The sequence below is a fragment of the Chamaea fasciata genome, unplaced genomic scaffold (genome assembly GCF_029207755.1).
Source record: "Chamaea fasciata isolate MVZ Bird 193981 ecotype frontalis unplaced genomic scaffold, bChaFas1.0.hap1 SCAF_4, whole genome shotgun sequence".
NCBI lineage: Eukaryota > Metazoa > Chordata > Aves > Passeriformes > Sylviidae > Chamaea > Chamaea fasciata.
The window spans coordinates 7246883-7272869 of NW_027094089.1; positions in this window are offsets into that span (position 1 = coordinate 7246883).

Here is a 25987-nt window from a genome sequence, read left to right on the forward strand (position 1 = left end):
TTTCACGGTATAAAGAAAGTCAAACTCCAGCATACTCTAGTGAAGAATTCACCAGCAAAGAATTCATTATGCTGTAGCAAAATCTGCAATCAGACCTTCATTTTCAGTTCAATGAGAGCTCTACTTGTAGAGCAACTACAGAACTAAATAAATCAGAATACCTTATTTGTATGTATCTTCTGCTTATATGTAAGGAGGACTTTTCATCATTAGTCAATAAATTAGACAGACAAATAGGCAGAGCTGCAAACAATAAAAATTGAATCCCACTATAAAAACATGCCAGGGGTTTCCAGAGTACTGCTAACTACAAAGTAATTATGCTAAGCTTGGCTTATCAAATGTAGCCCGGCTTTCATGATGCTCAAAGCTGAAAGATATCAGCTAAAGTTCCAAATGGTACTACATAGAAAATTCCAGAAGTTTTCTGGAAGTGGCTCAGGAAACACGAAGAGATTTAGGAACAGGATCAAGTCCAAAGTGACCCTATCATTAAATACTTTCCCAAAGTGGTGCTGGTAAGTTTTTTTCTGAAACAACCTCTAAACCAAATACATTTATTAATTTTGAATTGTTTAAAAAGTACTTTTGACTAGTTTTAAGTGACTCATGTAAATACCACAATGATATTAAAAACAACCACATAAATAGCAATATAAATCTTACACTAAGAATATTGAGACCACTACCAAGCTTTGCAAGAGGAAATTTTCATATGAATACAATTATTGACGTTGTGTTTTCAAGAGAAGTTTATGAAACAACTGTTCTGAGATTGTTTAATATTGTTAGCAAAAACTGTTCAAGCCTGGCAAGGTACTGAAAAATAATGTCTTCAATATAAATCCTCAGAAGCTTATTAGTGTCAATGCCCTTTCAGAGATGCAACCAACTGTAGAATTTGGCTTTTCCTATTTATGAATCTACATTTTTCATTATTGCTCACCTGTTCTATTAACCATTCTGTTACAGTTATTGCCTTCCCTTATCACTTGTTTTGCTCTTGCAGAAATAGAAATTAGACAATTAACTGCCCTTATGACTCTCTCCATTGAATTAAGCACTTCAGGACTTAAAATATTCACTGAAATTTCCATAATCTGTTAGATTCATCTCTGAATTATGTTACATTTAATAACTAAACTGTCTTGTATATAGTTTTGTATATATTTACTGAAATGGGACAAAACAACCATATCTAGCACTGCTGGACCTCCAGATTATTCTCCAGCTGTCTCCTGTCATCCATAGTTCTTCCCATGCCATCATGAAAAACAATAGCACTAAGTTCAATCTGTAGGAGAAAAAACCCCACTGCCTATGAAAAAAAAAAATAGTTTTTTAATTTTTTTTTTTTGGTAGGCCACTCAGACAAGTCAAATATTCTAATCACTAATTCAAATTTTTATTGAAATTGACTTTCTGTTTTAGTAAAAAGGAAATTTAAAAAATTACACTGATTCAATATTTTGACTATGCTTAGGTTTACAAGAACTAAAGCACCTATTAGTTACAAAAATTCCTTTTTCCACAAACAGTTATGTGGATGAGTTGCAATATCCATCTATTTTCAGCATTTGAACACTATTCGTGGAACAGGACTACATGTAAAATCTGAGGTAAATGTGAGTGTGGTCTTGCTCACATAAGTATTAAGATGGCCCTAAAGACTGATATACATATTCTAGTTTTATTTACATCCAAACATTTTAGAACCTAAAAAGGATGAGAAAACTCAAAGAGAATAGCTCCTCTTGCTTTTGAGACCTTTCCAGTTAAAGCCAGGATTATCTTCTTTGGGCTACACCAGCAATCACAGCTCTAGTAGCAGCACAGGAGAAGAAAAATGTATTCTTAGAAATACCTACTTATCAACAACCAAACTCCTACTCACTTCTTAAAGAACAACAGTAGACTGAAGTACTTATGCTTTGGACCAATCTAAGTGGCACCTTGATAATTCTTTATTTAAAACCAAAAAAATACTCTTATTTATTTTGATCTCTTCTGTAAACAAGGCTGCAATCAGGAACGGTTTGTTACTTTTTAGTATGTTCTGAAACAAACTCAATTCTGTATAAAAATTCTGAATTTAAATGATCATCCCATTTATACTAGCAAAGAAGATACTAAGATCCGACTTTTCTTGTTCAGAAATGAATCAGAACTGGAAAAACCTGTGAAAGGGACCTTGACCTTTTCTGCTCCTTTGCAATAATGACTGGGGCATTCCTGCTCCTGAAATCTCGAAAAACAGCTGTTTTTTGTTTGTTTTTTTTTTTTAATTGTCACCAATTTTTCAAAAGGACCAATGTATAAAATCACCATTTCATGTTCCAGGCATGCATTATCAGTGTGTGTATTGATAGTACACCTATTTCTCTGAGCAAGAAAATTTCAGGTATCATTTAGACAACGCTTTGTTTGAAAAGGCAATAATGCAAGGACCAGTTTTGAAAATGTTGATCAAATCCATTTTTCGTTGTTGGAAACAATGCCTGAGAGAAGACTAGCATTAAGAAATCACAGAATAGTAATAGAAATGTTCTGACATTAACTTTATGACAGCTTAGCTCACTGTCATTCATATTTCATGAGTAACCTCATTGAAATAAGAATGTAGTGGCACAAGTGTTTATTATGATTACCTGGGCCTCTACAGCTTCTTTTTAACCCATTAAAGCATACTGCAAAAGAAGCCAAGTAGATTTTCAAGAGAAAATGCAAGAAGCTCATGTATTCACTTTCAAGGGGAGATTTAGCCCTTAAAGAGATCATGAATGTCCGTGATACAGATCTCACACCTGTAACATCACAAAGCTGCACAGATTTTTAAATTATACTTTAAGATTAAAAGAAGATCAGTAAAGGCAGTACTGTGAATGGTATAAATTATTTTATGTGATTATGCAGAGAGAATTCTTTCTTTTCTGCATCTACTTTTCTTCACTCATCTTTCCAGAAGAAATGCAGAGCTCTCTATCATTTCAGGCAACAACCATAGGGATGTGTGTTTTGCTTCCAAGAGCAGAACAGCTGCAGCCTACAGCTCCAGAATAATCTGTAGCTGTAGCATTGGTATCAGGCAGGACAAATAAGAGTAATGGACAGGAAGCCTCCCAAAGGCCAGTTCTCAGGTTTAGCTGGTGGGACATGCCTTGGATTTATCAACAGAGAGAAAAAACAAAACAAAATTCATTTTCTGTCTCCAAGGAAAAAGACAACCTAGAATACTGAATATGAAGTCTGAATAACCTCTCCTATTCAGATACTCTACATGTGTTAAGACAATGTCTCCCAAGTATACAGATGGATGAACTGTGGCATTTGTGCTGAAATATACTTCCCATTTACAGTTTTTTCTAAAACTAACTTATCACTATGGTGGGTAGAGCTTCAAAATTTTTTCACTTACCTAACTTTCTCACAGGATGTTCAGTATAACCAGTTCTCCTTTAGGCTACACATACTTGAAAATATCTTTCAAATTCCATAACTGAACAAGAATAAGCAACAAAAAGAGAGGAGGAGAGGGAAGAGAAGGAGAGAGAAGAAAAGGGTGAATTTTAAGTGTTTAAGAAAACATGACTCAGGGTTTGCATTTTGCATTCAGAGGTGCAACTTTAAACCAATACTTTGTTCAAAAGGTACTATATTCCTGTAGCAAAATACCAAACCAACAAAAACACAGCTAAAAACATCTGTGAAACAGGGACAAAATGATAAATTGTAAAACAAGCTCAAGTAAGATTTTCTATGAAGGGGTCGAGCAAGAGGGATTGTTATTGGTTTTCTTAACAGCATTTATTAGACCAGCAACCAACTGAGCCGTAACTTATACAATTTCCAGGGGTCAATCTTTTTCAAATAATTAACTTCAGCATTTTAAAGTATGGCATTATTGTACAGAAAAATAAGTCTTTTTATTTTCTGTGCTTCTACTCTCTGATTTACTTCATACGAACACATACATTTCTTGGAATATATATTCTCAAACACAGACTTTGAAAATGTATTTAACAAGTACATGTTATTGATGACAGCTCAATTAAGCTTCCACAGGACTTCAGGATTACTAACAGAGTAAAGCAAATGGGTAAACTAATGGAGAGTGCTCTCTGATCTAAAGAGGCTTGCAGTCCATAAAAATATGTATATTTTTAATTTTTAAAATGTCAGTTTGTTTTGGTATATCTTTATCTATGCAAGCTTATAGCTAGCAGGCTTTTTATTTATTTTTATTTAATGTTCACCTTTATCTCTAGTGTCTTCTCAAAGTTTTCAATCTTTCTTTCAGCTATTTTAAGCTTCTTTAGTTCCTCTGCCTCTCTAAAAGAGCTCTTCGGGGACAGAGACCTTGAACGTTTCACAGGTGGTTCCTGGAGAATAAAACAAGGACATGGTTGAACTAGTTGGAACACCGGATTATGAAAGACATGCAGAATTAAAGAAGAAGTAATTTTGAATACTAATAATGAATTATATTAAAAAAAAAATCTGCATGGAATACCAGAGAAATAACAAGCAGAATTACCACAGCGCTACCACTAAAGGTTTCTCTGTGACTCGTTAATGAGAATATTCATTTACATTTACATTGTTTCTTTCAGAATAATGATGTCCCATTAGGGAAGACTAAAGGGTTATAGACTCAGAAATGCAAGAAACCTCATTACAAAGGAGGGGATAGAGGCTGGTCTAATTGCTCTATAAGGGTCCAAGGTTACACTTGATAGGACAACCAGAAACAAGAGGGAAAGGATTTTTTTCCCTTTGAAATAGTTTAACACACTGTGAAGTTGAAGGAACAATATGCTTGAGGAATATAAATACAACAGACAGTAGATCTTATACCATAATGACCATATGGTCATTAACTATAATGTGACTAACTAGAGACAAGAATATGTGTTTATATTATGTGCAGCTTCATATAACAATCTGGAGAAAGAGTATGTGAAAGTAACACTTAAACTGGGCAGCTTTCTTGTTCATTCTACGTCTTATGTCCTTATGGCAGAGAAAGAAAGGCCTCATAAAATTAGACTTTCAGATTTTCAGAATAACTTTGATTAGGAAAATTGAAATACTAACACACACTTACTGCCAATAAGGTAAAATACTGTTGCGGCAACACATAAAGTCAAACAAAAACTAAGGTAAATTGTGATTATTCTTGTTGCATTATGCCACTTTCTCTGGGAAATAACTGATGTACAATAAAAGGAATTAAGGATAAATTCTTCAATACTGTATATGTCAATATTTTCACTAGTCTATTAAATTAATTTAATCTTGAGTAATTAATTAGCAAATGACATTTTTTTCTTAGACCACCACCTTCCGGTATGAAATATCTATCAGACATCATGTACCACATTTTTATTTTAAATAGTATGGGTTTCCAAAAGGAGAAAAAAAATCTATCGCAAAATATCAGAGAAGAGTATTATCTCATATTTATATTTATGTTTATGAATGCAAATATTTCCAATATGGTTTTGTCATTTGATTTCAGGATTCTTTTCCTTGTGGTACTTACCTGAAAGAGATGTAAGAAAGCCCAACAAACAACCAAGTAAAACTTTTTTAGAAACCAGTGTTACAACCTCACAAAAAAAAACCCCAACAAAAACCAATCTAAACAAAACAACAAAAATAACCCCTTCCAAAGAAATACCCAACAAAAAAACAAGCCAAAACCAAAAAAACCCAACAACCAACCAAAAAACCAAACCACCCACCCCCCAAAAAACCCCCAAACCAAACCAAAATAAAACAACCAAAACAAAAACAACCAACACCCCCCCCCCCCAAAAAAAAAAACCCAAAAAACCAAACCCACCAAAAAATAAAACAATCCAACCAAACCCCCCCCCCACCCTAAACCAAACCAACCCACCTGCACAAACTCAGAACTAACACCTGGAAAGAATTTTAGTACATTTTAAATCCAAATACCAAATAACACAATCATCTTCAAAGTTCCAGATTTTGTGAACAAAACAAAGAGCTTGAAAAAAAAAAAATAAAACCCAATCCTCCTCTCTTCCACATTCCTCAATCATTGATAATCATATCACTGTACCGTGCATTATTTTTAAAGAATTGTTTTCTAGGTAAACTTTATGTTTCTATAGGGAAAATCCGGAATATACACAGTTTCTCTGAAATCAGAAATATAAAGTAAAAGCACTCTGCTTGCTGCCAAAGTGAAGGATAACAAAGGAAAAGGAGTGGATCAACCAGCACCAGATTGTTAAGAATAAATAGGTAGAGAAAAGAGAAAAAAAACCCCAGGAAAATATAAAATTCATTGTCTTGTTAGTCTATGTATGTAAATTGTCTATATATGTAAATATATATTATACACACATAGAGAACTTATATATAGCTACCTGAGACTGTGCTAGAGCTAAGGGATGTGAAAAAACAGAAAACTTTTAACTACCTATGAATATGGAAATGATCCCTGTTACAATGGATGGGATTGGTCATATGTGTTAAGAACATTCTATGGCTTTCACCTTTTTAGTGATCAGGCTAAAGGTCTATGGAGAAAGGACACTGGGTCTGGGCTTTACAGTTGCATGTGGGTAGCTTGAACTCAATCTTTGCTAAGGAGGCAAACAGTTCTATCAAGACAAAAAAGATTGTGTAGTAAAATACACTGTAAGTGGATTGCCTGGTGCTGCTGCAAAACTGAGCTTGAAAGATGGCATCTGTAACATCCTTCTCACAAGTGCAAACTTTATTGCTTCTGCTGCCACCAAATATAAACATATGATTTTTAATTCAGTCCTCAAATCCTACAGAAAAGTTTTGACATACCTGTATTAAATATATACAGAAATGTATATAACGTTTCCAAATGTAATGTTTCAAAAAATTTCCACATGTTTAGGAGTAAAAAAAACCTCCAATTTCATCAGTGAAGAATGTTAATCCAAGTCAGTAAAGGAATCCAGATCAGAAGACTTTTCATTGAATGTTCCTAAAACATTTTTACCAAAGACTAAACCAAATACCAGAAAACAAGAAATAGAGTTTCTAATATATACTAGATATGAAACTTCATGACAGAAGATTTAGCATAAAGATATAGCACGTAAGTGGATGGGCCACAGATTAACTGATAATGGAGGAACAAAAGCTGAAAAAAAAAAAGCCTATTTCTAAACAACCTTCTGTTACCTATCTGCACCATGAAAGACATCATGGGATGCAAATAGCCACATTCTTGAATTCAACAGGTTTCATGTTGAATAAAGTGCTAAAACAAGGCAAATAAAACAAACAAACAAAAACGAAAACCCCAAAACAACCAACAAAAAAACCCCCCCACAAACAAACAACAAAAAAAACCCCAAAACCAAGCCAAAGTAGAGAAGTCAGAACTCCTCCTGAAATGTCTTCAGAGTACTTTTTCTGCACAGGCATAATATCAATGACTGCCAGGATACATCTCTGAGGACAGTGGGCAGAAATCTTTTGCTTTTATCAGTTGAAAAAACAGAAACATTGTTGAGACTGAACCCAAGACTTACCAGATACAGGTGGAGTTTTTAGGGAAGAAAAATTGCAAATTATTGATTCACTATGTTTCAACAGGAACTTTACCACTACTGGAAGTTAACACACGTCTTTCAGTATCCTGATACTACAGACTGAGACGAATGATATAGAATGTATATGAATAAAAGGCAATTTTAACTCCCATGCACCATGCCATGGGAAAGCTTAGCTACAAAAAAACTGCAAAATCCTACTGAATTAGCCAGCAGACATATGAATGTCAGTTTAATCAGCTAACAGAAATCATATATTGCTCACAAAGCTACAAAGTTTAAGCCCCAAAAAGAGCTCTAGGAAAGTCAAGCCACTGACTCCTAAGTCTTCATACAAAACAGTACTCAGCTATACCACTTTTCATGTAGACTGGACTATGATGGTTACCTCTAAATACACACTTCAAAAAATCATGAAACAGGGCATCACAACCACATTTAACAAAGCTTTTAACCACTTCTCAAAGAATAAGTTGTTGCTATTACTATGTACAACTGTAGGCAAGGGATGTGTATTTCTGCAATACCCAAAGAAATCACAAGGCTATAGATGTATATATGCTGTTGTATATATACAAATATAGTCGGAAGTGGTGTGGCTATACATCCCATACATTTATCACAGTTGTGTCAGACTCTTATTTTTAACACCTTTCCGACTATTCCTTCTTTCAAAGCCTTAGAAGCCTTTTTAGAGCAGCAAGTCATCAAAGCAGAGTCCTTCTGATCAGAAGTGATTCCATGCATATTTGTTCTTTGTATCCTGGAGGGGTACATAAGGGGGAATGAAGAGCAGCACAACAGTCTTTGTAAAGTCAAAAGAATCATCTTTTTAAAACAAACATTGAACATCCAACATACTCTTCCTGTCAAATCATTTGCTAATAACTTCTGACATTAATAGTTTCATTATAATAGGCTAAAAAACAAGGGAATGAGAAGATATTTCACTGGAAGGGAAAAAGGATAAGGGTAATGCACTACTGCAGCAATATTCCCTTCTCTATTTTAGAAAGCCCAGAGTTTTCCACAATTTCACTTACTGTGTTGTCTAAATACAAAGAATCTGTAGCTCATCAATTGAGTAGCCAAAAGTGTGAATAGACTTGTGTGCACTTGTGAAAATGTGGACATACCAAACAGCCTTGACTATTGAAAGAGCATGACTCAGATCTACATATCAAAACAGGAAGATATTTTCTACATTAGGCTTTAAAATTTGTATTTAGTTTTACTCAAGGCAGTGTAATTGCTTTATTTTGACACAGTTCACGACAAACACAGCAGTCTCATTTACTTTCCCCTGAGGAAACAGAAAAAAACATTGTGAGGGGCTAACCTTGGCAAAGGGTCAAACACCCACTCAACTACTCTCCCACTTTGCTTCCTCTCTTTTTTTTCTTTTTTCTCTTTTGAAGCTTGTAGGTTTACACTTAGAACATGGGCTGACTCAACTTGAAGAAAACCAATTTAAGTTATTGTTACTTTAAACATACTTAGGTTATAAGAATTAAAGAAAAAAAATTAATCAACACCTTCCCTACCTAGAAGGAGCTCCCAAGCTTCCCAGGCACAACTTCATTTTATCACTCCTGACTTTTTTACCACCTGCTGATCCATGTAGGTGAAAGGTTTATAACCAGTGCATTACAGCTCCTATTGGGCCATTCTTTTCTCCTCACAGTTTTTTCCTACTCCAGCACAGTGCCTGTCCATAGACTGGAGTCCTTCAGGATAAACCTTATTCCAGAGTGGGTCTTCCATGGACCACGGTTCATGTAAGAGAGGAACCCGTTCCCACATCGACTCTCCCCACAAACTGTGGCTTCCATAAGCAAATATCCATTTGCTCTGGGCTCCTCCACAAGCTATACTATTGACATTTGCTCCACAGTGATGCTCTCCATGGGCTGCAGGGAAATACCTGCTTCCTGCACATGAACCAACTCCACCCTCTTCTCCTTCCTGATCTTCATGTTTGCCAGGCTGTTTCTCACCTTCTGTTCTTCACTCTAGACTGCCTGTGTAGCATTTCATTTTTTCTTAAGCACATTTTCACAGAAAAGCTCACCACATGCTCCTGAAGAAATGTTCAGAAGTGTGTCTTTTCTCAAAACTAACATATGGTCCAGGTCATTAAGAAAGAACAAGCCATATATTTTTCAAAGAAAATGTTATGAGATACCATATTTGGATAAACTAGAAGATTTCTCAGGAAGTGCACATGATGCTCCCCCCTTGTACATTATTTATACCATTCAGAATCACGTTCATCACTGCAAGCTTGTTAGAGATCTCTTGCAAGTTTCCCATACTTTATACAACCACAATAAAACTAGATGAGAAAGAGTCTGAACACACTGAAAAGCATTATCATTTCAGCTAATTTAATAGATCCATTTAAATAATAGAACTATTTACAGATGTCATTCATTTCCTATAGCTTATAGTTGCTGTTATTGCTATTTAATGCCTAAGTCATACAGTGAGACTCCATGAAAGAGGCAATCTAGCACTATACAAAGTTGAAAGTATAAACTCCAAAGGATACTGTCATCGTTCTTCCTAGAAAAAAATACTGTATCCCACTCTAAAAGACAAGAATTTGGAAAAAATATTTTTCATTTAAAAATCATAATAACCATTTATATTTCTCTCATTTTCCTTACAGTGAAAGATGGTCATTCTGATAAACACCACAAAATGTCTGATAAATATTCATTTTAGCAAGCCTACAAAGAATTTATCCTTCAAATAGTTCATTTAATTAAGAATCCCTTATTCGGTATTTAATAAGGTAAAACCTTCTACTCCCAACAGCTATTTTAACAAGTCTTTGGCAGATAACACAGGAACTATTCAAACAAGCTTCCAGAATTATAAGCAGCGTCAACAGATATTAAAATTATTATCTGGACCCTTGAGCAAAAATGTTTGGCTTCACCAGCCTGACTTACACACAAATACACCAGACAATAAAACTACCCTACCTCATGCTTTCTTCCAGTCCTTATATTGCTGCTTTCCAGAGTATCTGTAGTGTACAAATTATGCTCAGCTGGGTTAAGATCTGCCTTGTTCATTTTTTTCTGTAAAAGTTCCGTATGAGATTCTTGCACTATAATATAGCACTCTAGTTCACTTAAAGAAGGCTGTTGAAATACCTAGAAAATTACAGTGCAGGTATATTACATTGGTAACAAAAAATCAGAAGCATAACACACCATTTACATAAAACTACCTAGAGAAACAGATTAGCAATACAACAGAAACATGAAAAAGCTGCAAATAATTCGGTCTTCAAAAATTGCTCATGAATCCATAATCAAAAGCAGATCTCAAAATATTAAGGAAATATTTTCACACCACCACTATATTTTCTAAATCCTAATTTACATTCTTAGCAACGGTTGTTTTATACAAATGTCTCTTCTGCAGTAAATTTTTCTACTTATTAAATGGTATTTTGTATGTCACATAATTTCTTGACAGAATATTGCACCTTCTGGACTTGTTCCTGGTGAAACTTCAAGTTGTAAATATCACTGACCTAACAAAAAAACCCAGTAATTGCATATTCTGTAACTAAACTTACTATTAGTGAAGAACTGCCTCAGAGAAGTACTTTTTTACTGTAAATCTACAACTTGTAGCCATTACATTCTTAAACTCAGACAGCGCAAGCACTGTGGCCAAACTGAAGACTTACAGAAAAAAATAGATTCTAGGTCACAATGTTACTCAAGGTTGGTACTTTTTTAAACCATTGTATTCCAGGACCTTTCCTAGCTATCAATCCATGTGCAGCAATTTCTTGGCACAATACAAGGCTGCTGCGCACAGATCAACTTGGCCTAGTTACTAAACCTGTTCAGAGAGGACGCATTTCACTGGTAGCAGCTACTTTAAGCTATATCCCTGATATCCAGTCGCAGACTCATGTATGCATGACCAAGACTGGTCAAGCTACCATGGCTTGACCACTGACTCCTTGTCAGTTGAGTTTTCATTACCTGGCTGTGATCACATCCCACCACTCTGTAACAACCACTGGCCAAAACTTTCTTTGCTTAGTGTAAGCAGTAGCAATATGCCTATTGAGTTACCTTATGGTAATCACAAAGTGAAATGCTTTAGCTCAAAGCTCCTCCTCAGTGCTGTAAGACTGGGGACAGATATTCATCTTCAAACAGCCGTCCCAGACAAAGATGATGTAATTCTCACATGGTCAATGCATCCAGGTAGCGGGAGGTTAGCACCTCAGTGCCATTGCTGGAGAAGAAATTATGTAAACTATCTACCTTGCATAACTAACATGGATTGCATAACTAAAAGAGATGGTTAGTGCAAAAAATCAATGGAAATGGCTTGAGATGACCTTGTACTGCACTGATGAGGGGAAACTCATGAAACTCTATTGCCAGTGGTGTTCTGACAGCAATGACGAGCAGCTGGCAAGCAGTAAAGTCTTCAATCAACCAACTTGATCCAGAAGACCCATCCTGAAGACTAACCAGAAGTTTTATTTTATCCCTTATTAACAAGATCCTGACAACATCACTTGCTTGCAACTGTTTGAGCATATTCTTAAGACAAATACTCATTTCAATGGAAAAGATAAAATTTGGTACAATTATCACGTGGCACTACCATCTCAAATATTTGCATTCCCCATATAAAACAAGTCAGGTATACTGACAAAAATTAGAAAAAGCAGTGTAAAAAAAGGTTAAGTAAATAAATCTCCAAATTCATGCCAATCAAGAAATGAGGTGGTCCAAAGCTGATTAAAATCAATAAAGCAAACACCTTAGTAAGCTAATTATTTGTCAGAAATAGACAAATAGGCATAGCCATTTTATTTATGCAGGAGATGCTTTTCATAAAGCCTAAGATAAACTCACAATTTCAACAAATAAATTACAAATTAAAGATATCAAGCACTTGTTTTAGAAAAACCACAACTCTTCATACAGTCAGTATAAGAAATTTGTCAGAGAGTAGAAGTTGCTATACTTTTGATGATTGTTCCTCAAATATATTCTGTTCCTCATTTTGCATGGTTTAGGCCATATGTAGTTGCAAACAGATATCATTACCACCTGTGATGAGTAAAAAGCCTGTTTATAACAATTAGCCCATTAACACACAGGAAAAAGAAAGGAAAACAGGAAAATGAGGAGTAGACAAGCCATGCATCCTAAGAATGCTTTAAAGAAAACTGAACTTCATGTTTGTTTAAACAAAACCTGAGCAATATATAAAAAGGAAAAAATCCAACAAAACCTAGAAGACAGAAATAGTTTCAGTAGATAAGGGAAATGTAGTAATAGTCAAGTTCCAGAATTGATTTTATTCCTCAAACTTTATTTTTTCTTTTTTTTTTTTAAATACATCTCTGAACCTGACACACATCTTACTGATTTCTCAGCTGCATGTAAAAAAAGAGCTCCATGTGGAACACAAGCTTTAGAACTATACTAGTAACTCTAAAAATAGTCAACAATTTCAATCTGTTACAATTTAAATTCACATTACTGTTACTTTAAAAAGTCTACACCTGTTAACCACTCAGAATTACTTAAGTTTTAAAATGCCCTTAATATCTTTGAGTCCAACTCCTGCCGCTGATTTTCAAGCCCTAAGAATTACAGAAATGTCACAAATTATTAGTTTCTTATTGCATCACTACTTTTTATTCTCTTGTTTAAAAAACAAAATACTGAGTGCTTTAAAACACAACTCCAAATAAGAGTCACAGACTACATCAAAACCTGCTCCTCTGCGTCATGGAGGTTCTGCTATTGACTTCAATAGGACCAATATATGAACAGTATTACTCTTCATTTGTTTAGTGGTCATTTTCCTACTGTTTTCTTCTTCCAAAACAGATCCCTAGAAATTGCGATGCTGTGATTCTTATTCCAAATAAAATACTGTAAAGGCATAGTTTCTAATAAAACTCTTACAGTCTCTGTCCACATGGCTACACAGACATATTTCTTGGAAAACTAAATCCAACAAATCAAATCCTAGATCTTAACTTACATATCCAAAATGCTTATGCTTTTACATCAAAATATTCAGTACATCGCTGTTACCAAAACATATTTACCTATAGAATTTAGGTCTACGATATCCCCAAAACCTGCTCAATTTTTTAAGTATACCTGTGAAATTTTTTCAGTTTCAGAAATTCTAAGAACTTTGATGTAATTGTGATAAGATCAATTCAAAAACAAAAGTTTTGCTTATCAAGAGATTCCAGTTCAAACAGAGTTTGGTATAATTTTCTGTTAAACCTAACATATCCTTGAATAATTGTGAAATATTCTTTTAATTTTCCTAGCCTAAACACTTTGTTTATTCAAATATCAAGAGACTGTTGAACAATAATTTTTTTGACATGAAAATAGTCCTTCCCAAGACAGAAAGCTGGGTGAAATTTCTCTCTCTAGTCTTTTGTTTTAAATTCATGCCAATTTGATTTTATACTTCCAGACTTCTGTGCTCCAAGTATCTTTGGTTAAGAGCAAAAAAAATTATCAAACCCAAATTATTTACTGAAAAGATTTGGTTACTATGAGAACAAACAAGTTCTGTATAAAAACATAACTCAGTGAACAAACTAGAGTTCAAAGATCCATGCATGAAAAAATAATGACATTTTTACAAGGGCATGTAGTGACAGGATGACTGACAATGACTTCAAACTGGAAGAGTGGAGATTTGAATCAGATTTCATCATAATTGATGAAATTCTTTACTGTGAGGGTGGTGAGGTACCGGAGCAGATTGCTCAGAGAAGCTGGGGATGCCTCATCCCTGGCACTGTTCAAGGCCAGGTTGGATGGGGCTTTGAGCAACCTGCTCTAGTGGGAAGTGTCCCTTCCCATGGACATGGAAAGATGAAACTATATGATCTTTAGGTTCCTTCCAACATGCCATTCTATGATTCTATGAAATGCAATTTCATCAGATCTTCAAAGAAATGAAGAGAGATGTGACCTTTTCTAGGCTTTTCACTTTTTACATCTAAACTCTAATTTGTAATCTAAGTACTAAGGGAAGTATTGCAAATAGTAAGGACAAAATGGAAAATAATTTGGACTATAATGGAACACTGAATTTAAAATCCTAACATTATTAGGAAAAAAAGCAGAAGAGTGAGTTTCAAGACTACATAAATCATTCAACATCTAAGGTCTGTATGAAGGATGGAGTCCAGTTTCATAGCAAAGATCAGAAATCTGCAATCCAGAAAATTGCAGTCTGAGAGGTAGCACCAGGTTCTTCAACAGCTTCTGCCTCAGAATTATCATTTTAGATTTTTCATATTAACTGAAATAGTAACCTACAGAGTAACTCAACAGAGTTACATGAAGTTCACTTCCTAAACTCTATTCTGAATCCTACATCTAAAAATAAAATTTCTGTAAGACAATCATTTCAGTGTACACATGATGGTCACCCCCTTAACAGTCTATCCATCTGCATGCTGAATGCAGCAAATAAAAAGCTTTCTCTCAGGTTTAAGCATCTTAGATTACAGTCCAGCTGTATTAAAAGGTCTAGCAAAACGGAATTATTTCCTCTTTCACATAGCAAAATCAGTTTACATCACATGTTATTTTACAAAAGATCAGGTGTCTATTCTGATACTGAAACTTACCTTATGGGCAAAATATGTATTCCAAATAAGTATCAGAACTTGTATTTATGTTTTAACAACAAATAAAATCAAGAAAACATTTACTTCTATCAAGCAGATATCTCACTACTCTTACATGCCTTTTCATAGTGAGACTCTGCTGATGATTTTCTGGATGCATTAATCAAGCTGAAGCACAAGCACCATCTTTTCCACAAACCTGTAGGATATGGGGAACCAGGCACTGTACTTAACGAAGGGAATCCAATACCACTGTTGTCGCCTATCAAAAGTAGTACAAACCATAAGGAAAAAATACAGCTATATTCCATCATATTTCTATTCTGCATGACCTTTCTACACTGGCAAAAGAGAGCAGGTACCAAAGGAATGGATATCTAAGAGCTTCAGGACTAATTTCACAGCCTAACATGTAATGTCCTTATGTGTAGTTTTTCTCAGCTTTCTCACCACAAGGCTGTTTTAAAAATGTTCTAACACCAACTGCACCATACCAACACTGTGGGCTAGAAGACGACAGAAATAGCCTGGACAGTCCTTCTGTAAGTTAGGTGCAAGCTCAACTCCTCTTCAAACTGATCAGAAAGCACACTATGGCTTAGTAAAAGCTAAAGTCTCAGCCACAGAGCAGAGTTTAGACATACAGCTCAGAACAGAGAACAGATGTACAAGATTCCCAGAGTATCTGAATTAGGAAAACAGTAATTTTGACCTATGGCACCCAACTAGACTACAACCCATCCCTAAAAGTTTTCTGCATTAAAAATTCCTGGAATCCAGTGCCATCATGCCATGCCAAGCAAAGCCATGATGAATGAAATGTTCCTGTTATTCCTGTTACTGAGTTAGACAGCTGTGAAGCTAAGTCACAGGCAGTGCTCACTACAGCATCATTTGCAAACTCCTTTCTGCAGCTTGGGCATCCCATTGTCACAGCCTCATGTCCATTCAATGCAAATATATCAAAGATGGGCAACAAGTTTTAAAGAGCAACTTACCCAGCCTGGATCTTGCTCTCATGTTTCCCCCTGAGCCGTCAAAATATCCTACAAGTCAGAAAAAGGGTTTCCACCATCCATTCACCCTCATAACACTTATATTTGCCATCCTCCAAAATTCACATGATTTGTATCATATGAAAAAGAACACTCTGATAATCTAATATAGAAGAACAGGGAGGTGAATAAAGGATGCAATTCCTTTCTGAAGACCATGTGGCCACTACATCAGAAAGATTTCCCAAACCCATTATGAATAACTTATTTTAGTCATCAGGAAGATTAGACCTTCTTGTCTAATAAAATTCATGCTCCAAATTATTGGGGAAAATATGCAATTACAAGATAAGAAAGCCATTTTGTAGTCTGGATAAAAACACTTGGAAGAATCATCATTGAAAGCATAAAGACAAGGCTGGATTTCATTAAGCCTTTTTGTCAAACTAGCCACGCATTTCCTCATGCATTTGATGAACTGGCAACTTTTTAGTAGCAAGTACACAATAAAACTGGGTATTTTCCATAAAACTGATCATAGCACAGCAAGCAAAAGCTAAAAACATTAGTCCTATTTGCTCTAATAGATTATGATTAGTAAACATTAAAAACAGACTGTAATGCTACAGAAGTCGAAGTAAACATTGGTTTATACACTTTATACAAATTTATACCTTTATGCACTTGGAAATTTATACCTTTATACACTTGGAACAAAGCTCTACAACTGTGGTTTAGAAGTTTCTATGAAGTATTATGGCTTTTTCTTCTTATTTTTTTCTTAAGACCTCTTACAGCATTTTCTCTAGCATTTTAGTTTTTAAAAAGCTTAACTACCTAGCAGATGATTCAACTAGACCAAATATACCAAAATTAAGACAGTCTCTCTTCAAAGATTTTAAAGTATCTTAAGATATAGATCGACAGAGAGATAGACAGATATAGATACAACTCCATACTGGAAGTTACTAGGTAAGTTTAAAAAGCACATTTTTCTGAGTTTTTACTGAGTCTCAGCACTAGAAAGAAAAAAACTATAAATCTTAATATGATGGTGAGGTTGATTCAAAAAAAGCAGTTTTGTTGTCTGCTGAACTATTACACTATTATCACAAGTAAAAATCAAACCTGTGCACTAATGGTGTAAACTAGGGACTGTGCTTGTTATGCATTATCATCTCTGTACATTAGAACCTCAATCATACTCAAAAAAATTCACTAAAGTGTGGTTTTCAATCTGCTAACTATGCATTCCATAATAGCCTGTAATTATTAAAAACTGACAAGAAAGCTACGCCACCTGTGTTTATGTGAAGCCAGGTAATGAAAAAAACAACAACACTGTCATCACCTCTCAATTCCTGATTGCATTATCAAAACTGTAGCCGAGTTTGGCATCTGGGTGTGACCTTGTTAACTGCTAGGGTAATTAAATTTATTCTATTGGGAAAAAGGATGATAAATTATTAGCAAGAAGATTTTGTTCACATTTTATTAAATTGGCCTGTCAAAGGGTCGGCCAAATTATCAAGGGCCTCATTTATTGGAGGCCAGCCATATTGCCACATCTGTTACAATTATTTATAATTTCAGCAGTTGAAAACCAACTGAGTTCGGCATCCGCCATGTAAAGTAATTTACAAATTATCTGATGAGGGAGTGTTTTAGCTTCTCCCTCATTTCTAGCCAGCAGAAAGCCGCACTGTAATTACAGAACACGATTAGGTTCTTTGGGGAACTTATCTTGCACTCATAGCCATAGTAAGATGCAGCAAGAACATATGGAGGAGCTTGTGCTTCTACTCCCTGAAGCTCATGACCCGCCTGCTGCTGAGCCCTTGAGTTGAATTTGAACGAGAGTGCCATGGCTAATGTTCTACACATGCACCATTTATGCCACAAAACAAATCGGATCACTGTTAATTATGAAGCAGCTATAATCAGGCCTTCACATCTGTGTAATGTGAAGCGCAGTAGGCTGTATTCCAATAATGTATGACTACCTTTGGGTCGCAAATTGAGAGCCATATTGCCTCAGTAGTAGTTACTGAATTCAAAGTAAGTCCTTTGATAAAAGCCCATCACAAAGATATTTTTATCCTTTTTTTTTTTAAACACAAGCCTTTCTTTATCAGCTATTGACCAGAACAGTTAAAGCATATGGCACAAGTTCATTAATGAACAGTAGCACACAGCACTCTAATTTAATGAAACCACTTGAGCCATAAAAATCAGATTTAGTTAATTCCCCCTTCCCTTTTTTTTTTCTTTTCTGTATCTAGCCTATACCCTGGACTCCAGCATAATGTCATGGGTGATCTTGCTGTAAAATATAATTATTTTCTTGTACATTTATAAACAGATTTTATATTTTAAGAGCTGGTGGATTTTGCAACGTGGAATGAGGGGGGTATGGGTGCGTGTGGGGATGAATGTAAAGAAATTGGAAATTGGAAAGAAATATCCAAGTAATTTCCTCTTCATAATCCAAAATTTAACCTGATAGCAATTAATAGTCCATATATAACTTCTATTTTAAAAACTGTCTGGCTGATGTCTTCTAACAAAGAAAAAATTCTTTATTCAGTGAAAAATCTTTCTGTGAGAAAGCAGCTAAGCAAGCAGCACCCAGATGGCAAACCAGCTACAGTTTAATTAATCCACTAAAAGCCATTCAGTTTTCAGTAAGGGTAATGTAATTTTGAATAATTGTAGGGAAAAAAAAATCACTAAACGTTCTTAAGTTTTATTATAGCAGCATGAATAGTGCCACTATAGAGTAATTAAAGTTCAGTTGCTCTTTGCATTATAAACCCCATATTTTCAGTATCTTGCTTTTTTTGATTCTTGTACATTGAAAGTACATAAATGGAATGTCAAACTAAACTAAATGAGAATGAAACTATTGTTAAAAACTGCTTATTTCTTTTCTGTCTTTTTAGCACTCTAGAATAGATGTAGATTATTTTTCAAAACTTATACTACTTCCTAAAGCACACTGCATTTCTTTTCTTTTTTAAAAAGTAATTTCAAAAGCTGCAAAAAAATCACTGTTCCTTGTTTTATAGACAATACATGCCTGCATCTTGGCACACATACAACATTGCAAGTGAAGTTCCAAATTGTCACAGTAAAACAAACCAAGATTTAACTGAAGTTGCATTTTATGATGATCAAGTGCTAGTATTCTGTGATCCCAACAGCAACAATGACTTCACAGACTTCACAAGACGAGTTATACCACACAGCTTTTCTGAGGCCAACAACCACTCAGAAGACACTCCTTTGTATGTCTATTACCTCAGCACGTGTGCAGCTCAAAGACTTTACAGACTTTTAGAAAAATAATTATACTTTAAAAAATACCTTAATCTTCTCCTTTGCATCTTGTTTAAAGATATGCATACAAAACATTGTAAATACAGTTTCACAACACGTTAGTATAAGAAAACACATTTGGAAAGTAAAAAATTATTACTGCTTCTCTGACTGAGAAACAACCAGACTTGTACTAGTCTTTTTTAAAGTGTTAGCTGTAAGCTACCATAATTAATTTGATATAAAAACCCCCCAAATTAAAATTATGTCATTAATATTGAATATCCCAGGAATTGCAACTGTAAAGTTAAAATTATACTTACCTATGTATTTCAAACAGTAAAAAATACTGTTATTTTTCTATCACAGATTTGAGCATGGAAAAAGTACAACTTTGCAAGCTATAATTTATACCTGTCCTTTTTATAAGGGTAATAATCTCAAAATAACAGACAGTGTGCAGTTAGGGGAATACAACCATTTGAAAAATGTTATTGGTACTTTCCATCATTAAATCCTAATTATTTATTCACTGCTTTGTGTCATGTAAATTGGTCAATTGCAGTTCCATATTACTTTCTCCAAAGCCTGAGCCTTCAAGCAAACAGTGATAAATCTTTTCTTTCCTCAATTTGCTTCAGTGTTACATAGCAGTCAAATCCATTATGATTTCATTTCATCTTGTCTGCTACAAATATCTTTTCCTACAGTATTTGTTAGCTGCTTTAAAAATTACATTTTGACACTTTTGTGATGATTTTACCTCATGTTTTTAATGAATTGAGTATTTCTAAAAACTGGAGGACAATTCTGTCAAGTTTTTGGCCCACAGAGGGTGCAAGAACGAGAAACTTTTATTGTATATAAATTAAATTAATACGTTTTCTAACAGTGAAACCCAAACCAGTAATGTAAAAAGCATTTTGTTAGGAATATGTTTCAGCAACTGAAATAATCAAATATTGTAAAATGGAATTTACAGCATCACACTTACAATGTGATATCTGCCTTTTTTTAAATGCTGTATTATTACCAAGATGGAAAATTAAGCTCAAACGTGGACTTCAAATATTCACATTGCAATAGTAAATATATTGGACTAAATCTAGAACTGCCAAAATAAATTAGAGATACTCTGTCAAGCTAAGTTCTTTTGTCATTTATATTTCAGTCAAAATCAGTATTTTGATGACTCTACCATATAAGTCTAATAAGCTGAAATCACTAAAAAACTAATGTTAAAAACCAGTAAGTCATACCCTGAAAATACATCTTGATGGATTTTTGCATGGCAATAATGGGTGCAGTTTTGAAATATTTTCTTTATGTATTCCTCATATGGATCTAACCTTTTATTTAAGTTTAAAATTCTGCCTTTTTTTGTCTAATAATCTTAAGTAACATATATGTGCAATCTATGTACTTCCATTGTTTTACTGGTATTTTCTATTCTGACTACTTTTAAAAACTTCATAATGAGAAATTATGATACTACTGTAAAAGTGCAAGTGAATTCTGTATTAGGTAGAATGCACATACCTGTCAAATGCTACAGTTACAAATGGAAACTTTTACATCTTGTTAATTACTGTTCTTTGATCAAGTGACACCTCTTTGGTGACATTGTCTTTTGTGTCTGCACACACATAGAAAGTAGGAGTCGATGCAGAAATAACTGCTTCAATTCAGTAAATGTATTTATCTATCTATTATTCACATGGATAATAGTTGTGGTATACTAACTGAACAACTAAATGCATACGTAGTAAGATGTAGATATAAGTTTTCTGTAAAGCAGATTGAAATTTTTCATCACACAGATTACCAGAATAGCCAAATAAAATGAAGCAAAAGTTTGTTCTCACCAAAATAAGTGCCACATTGACTAGATTAAGAGTACAGTATTTTAAAAAGGTGTCTTTTACCTTTAACAGAAGAAAACATAGATATTCCTGGTAATAAAGCCAACACTAAAAGACTCATTTTTGCCTGACTCAATGTAATCTGAACAGCAAGAAAAGTTCAAACCCAGAAAGGAGTCTAACACATGCAACATGGATGTATTACACTCCTGGCTACTCTGCATCTGAAGAAGATACATTACTGTGTCAAGACTATAAGCATGTTCCACAGGCTGAACTTTCAGCAGGCATTAATCTGAACACACTCAAGAAATCAGTACTTCATAGCAGAAATAAAATTGCACTAAAACCAACTTCTCTTCTTAGGAAAGACTGATTAAAAAATTGTAATAGCAAAACTAATAGGTGTCCACACTGCTTTGGTGTGTCTTGTTAACCAAGCTTATATTCCAAATCCATTGTATTCTGCTGTTGCAGTCAAGAGACAAATGGACGAGTCGGAAGATTCCTCTTAATCACTCTTGACTTCAGAATTCCACAAATTACCAGAATTCTGGTTATCTAACAGGTCAGGAGAAGGTAATCACTGTTTTTTTCCCCTCCAGAAATCCCAGATGGGCAACCAACACAATAATCATTACCTTTCTGAAACTTATACTGGATAGTAAAGGTGGTGATGGGAAATTTGGCTATAATAAAAATCCAGTCAAAAACAAGCATTATGATACATTCCCAAAAGGCATCCTCAGCCTTTCACCCAGAGCAAGACTGCATGTTGACAAAATTTGGGATATTTCTTACAGCAGAATGCAAGAAAGACTTTTCATTTTACTCTTCCTGTTGTCACTTATATTTAAATGATGTATTCTTTCTCCCTTTCATTTTTTTATATCACTTAGGAATTAAAGCCTCTGAAAAACAATCACAACTTCTAGAATGGGAAACTACCTAATATTTTGTGAGAAATTTGGAAACAACAATCAGCCTTTCATTCTTCCTATCATTTTCTACTCCCATGGGCTCTCAAAATCCATACAGGAAAAAGTGAATTACTTCTTGTCTTTTTCCAAGGCAGATCAGAGGTCATGTCTCTCAGGGGAAATTAATTCAAAATCCAGATAGAGTGATATTTCAAATGAGTCCAAGTCATTAAACATTTTCATTGAAATTTTTGTGCCTGGATTTTTCATTTATATTTATATTTATATTTATATTTATATTTATATTTATATTTATATTTATATTTATATTTACTTACATCATCTCTAGAAGTGCAAGTTCAAGATTAGCCAATTTCTTATGGAAATAGGTATCTCACAGAAAACAAACAGTTCATTTATCAAAACCATATAATGTCCTTCCAAATGAATGGAACATCAAGACAGAGTTATTTCCAGCTATAACTATATAAGCTCATTAGCTAGATAATACTGGTATGACAATTTGCTGGTTTTATGATTAACAGTTCTTAAGTGGTTATAATTACAGCATCTGAAAGGTAGCATCCTAGTAAGATGAATGGAGAACATCAAAAATATGTTTTTTCCTAGTTGGCAGCCATATTCCCTAATGTACCTAATGGGGTTTTTTGGTAGTCAGCATTTGTCAGGACAAGACAAATAATATGTCTTTTGACTTGCATAAACTTTTCCAACCTTTCCTGCTTTGTAAACAGTACTAACAGAAAACATGTTCAAGCATAAAACGAGCTAAATCTACATGTAAAAACCATTCATCTTTTTAAACTATGGTTTATATACTTTTTGAAACAACAACAATGTACTATTCAATAATAGTTGATAATATTCAGATTATTTTTTTAAGGAATTTAACGTCAGAAAATTTAAAAATGAAAATTAGCTGCAAGAAAATAACACAGATAACGGAAATAGCTTCCAAATTTCCATTTGGTTCCTCATTGCTTCTTTTACTGTTTTGTAGATCAAATAAATGCTTAATATTTACACTGGATTATTTTGCGTTTAATGCTAATTTCTGACCCAGTTTTAGAAGGGGCAGCATATTTAATCACATTGCAGTAAGCACATTCCAAAATATTTAGAATTGCACAGCATGGTGAAACAGGTCGACCATTAATGAAGTCAGGTGTTTAGAAACAGGATGTAAAACAGAGATCAGAGGACTAGAGACAGAACATTGCATAAAATATCCAAATGAAAAACAAAAATATTGTATATTCTTTATCTCAGAACTGGCAAACTTCACAGAAGAAAACAGTGGAATCTTGACTATATGTATGTGAATGATGATACTCCCTTGAATGCAACAGGACATGAGATCTATCCAGTAAACTTTTTAATCCCCAAGAAAACTTAAAAAAAAATTATAGGACAAAAATAAAAAGCAATACATTTTAAATAATTCCTTATAACATCTTATGACATTTGATAGTGGAAAAAAAAATAGCACCTGTAAGCAACACATAAGTGCTCTGCAAAAATTGCTGACTGACGGTCATTTGAGAATTTCTTCTTAACACGTTATAGTTATCTTTTCTGACAGGCAGCCTAGATTGCTACAGGTGAAGATACATAAAAACAAATGAGAAAGGATTAAAGGTATCAGAAGCACTGTAATAAATTTAGTCTCTGCGACACAAGAATGTTATTCATCAGTCATAAGGGTAAGTAATTCAGCTGAATTATACAAAAAATAAAGTATTCCATATTTCTCAGTTCTCCTAACAATTTCCTATATTGATGTACCCGACTTCATCACAAAACGCTTTTTTGGTACATCACTGTTACTTGAAACAGAAAACATAAACACTATCAAGTAAGCAAAAAATGCCAAACTAAAGCCAGGACTTCCAGAAGCAAAAGATGGAATTATAATACCCACCCACATGTATTGGAAAACACTTTACAGCCTGATAATGGTCGGATGAGGAAATACTGACATACTGAATATGTGTGATGGCAGAATTATCTTACGTCAGACCAATGAAAGCTGAGAAATTAAAAAAAAAAAAAAAAGTAGCAAAACTAAATAATCAATCCATGCTATTTATTGGATGGTATGTTAACCAGAATTGTAGTGCAATTGGAAAAAAAAAATCTGCAGAGTCAAACAGCCAAAAACAAATTTCCAACACTAACAAGTGTGCAGGATTTATTTTAAAGCAGGTTTAGACTGCTCTTATGCACTAAATGCCAGCTAACAGCCAGGGTACAGCTTTCATTTCCATGATCCAAAAGGTATTTAGTTGATACTGCCATGAAGTTTTCTATGATATCAACTGAAGTATGAGAGTACAGTCATTTGGGAGACTTTCTTCAAAATTTTGGGTGAGGAACTGACACTAAGGTAGATACATCTAAAAAACGTTAACAGTAACCATATATATGCACTGTCTATAAAACAAGTATTCTCCTACATTAAATGTTTTACCAAAATGCTCACACCCTATAAAATATAAAAACTATATTACAGATACCCAAGTAAATAAAATCATAGAATCACTAAGGTTGGAAAAGACCTTGAAAATCATCAAGTTCAACCTTTGACCAAAGATATCATGTCAACTAAACCACAGCACTAAGCACCACATCTAGTTGTTTATTAATCCAAACATACAGTAATATTGAACATATAGTAATACATAAATTTTAAAAAGTTAGTCTAAATTAAGACACAGTTAAACTATAATGGAAATTATTACAACACCATTGCAGAAATCCATGTCACAACCCATGCTTTTCATAAGAACTTGAACAAGGGCAGAAATCAGCTGAAGAAACTCCAGGGTAAAGGTGAAGAGACAGTCCAGAGGGACTATATATAGCACATACATGATATTCTATTTTACTTTATATTCAATTTTTTCCCTTCCAAATACTTGAATATTCTGCAGTTCACAGGAACTACTGTGGTCTAAGAATACCAGTACAAGGTCTTTCAAGCATGAAAATCATTGCCTGTGAGTGCACAATTTAATATCACCCCAAGAGACTCAGTCTACCCAGGATTTCTTCAACTTCAACCTATAGGCACATCTGATGCCAAAGTCTACCTGCTAGAATGTGACCAAGTGTACTGGTGTTTGGCACACAAGAAAAAAAGACCTCTTTAATTAACGTACTTTCCAACAATAGAAAACAGTATCTGAGCTTGAACTAAAGTGTAGGAATCTGTTAAAGATCTGAGTTCCTCAAAACCTTCCCAAAGTAGGCATGAAAATGACAATACACTTATTACTTACGTGGGCTTCAGCATACTTGACTGAACATGTAGTTTCTCCCCTGCCTTATTATGTGTGAAAAACTTAGGCTCTTCATTCTAATCTGAATAGGAACCTGCACTATCACTAGCATATACAGATCTATAGAGGTTTACTATTTATTTTCAGAATTTAATACTGCTTACATAAACACATTTATTTTTAACTACGCTTAAAGTGCTGCAGTTACAAAAAATACTGGAAGTGTTAAACAACCTTATTATGCAAGTAACTTGATGTGATTACAATTTCTCAGGTTTGAGAGAAAGCAAACTACTTCTACAAGACACCATAAGAAGGACTAGCAAAGGCAAATGCAGGTACAAAATTAA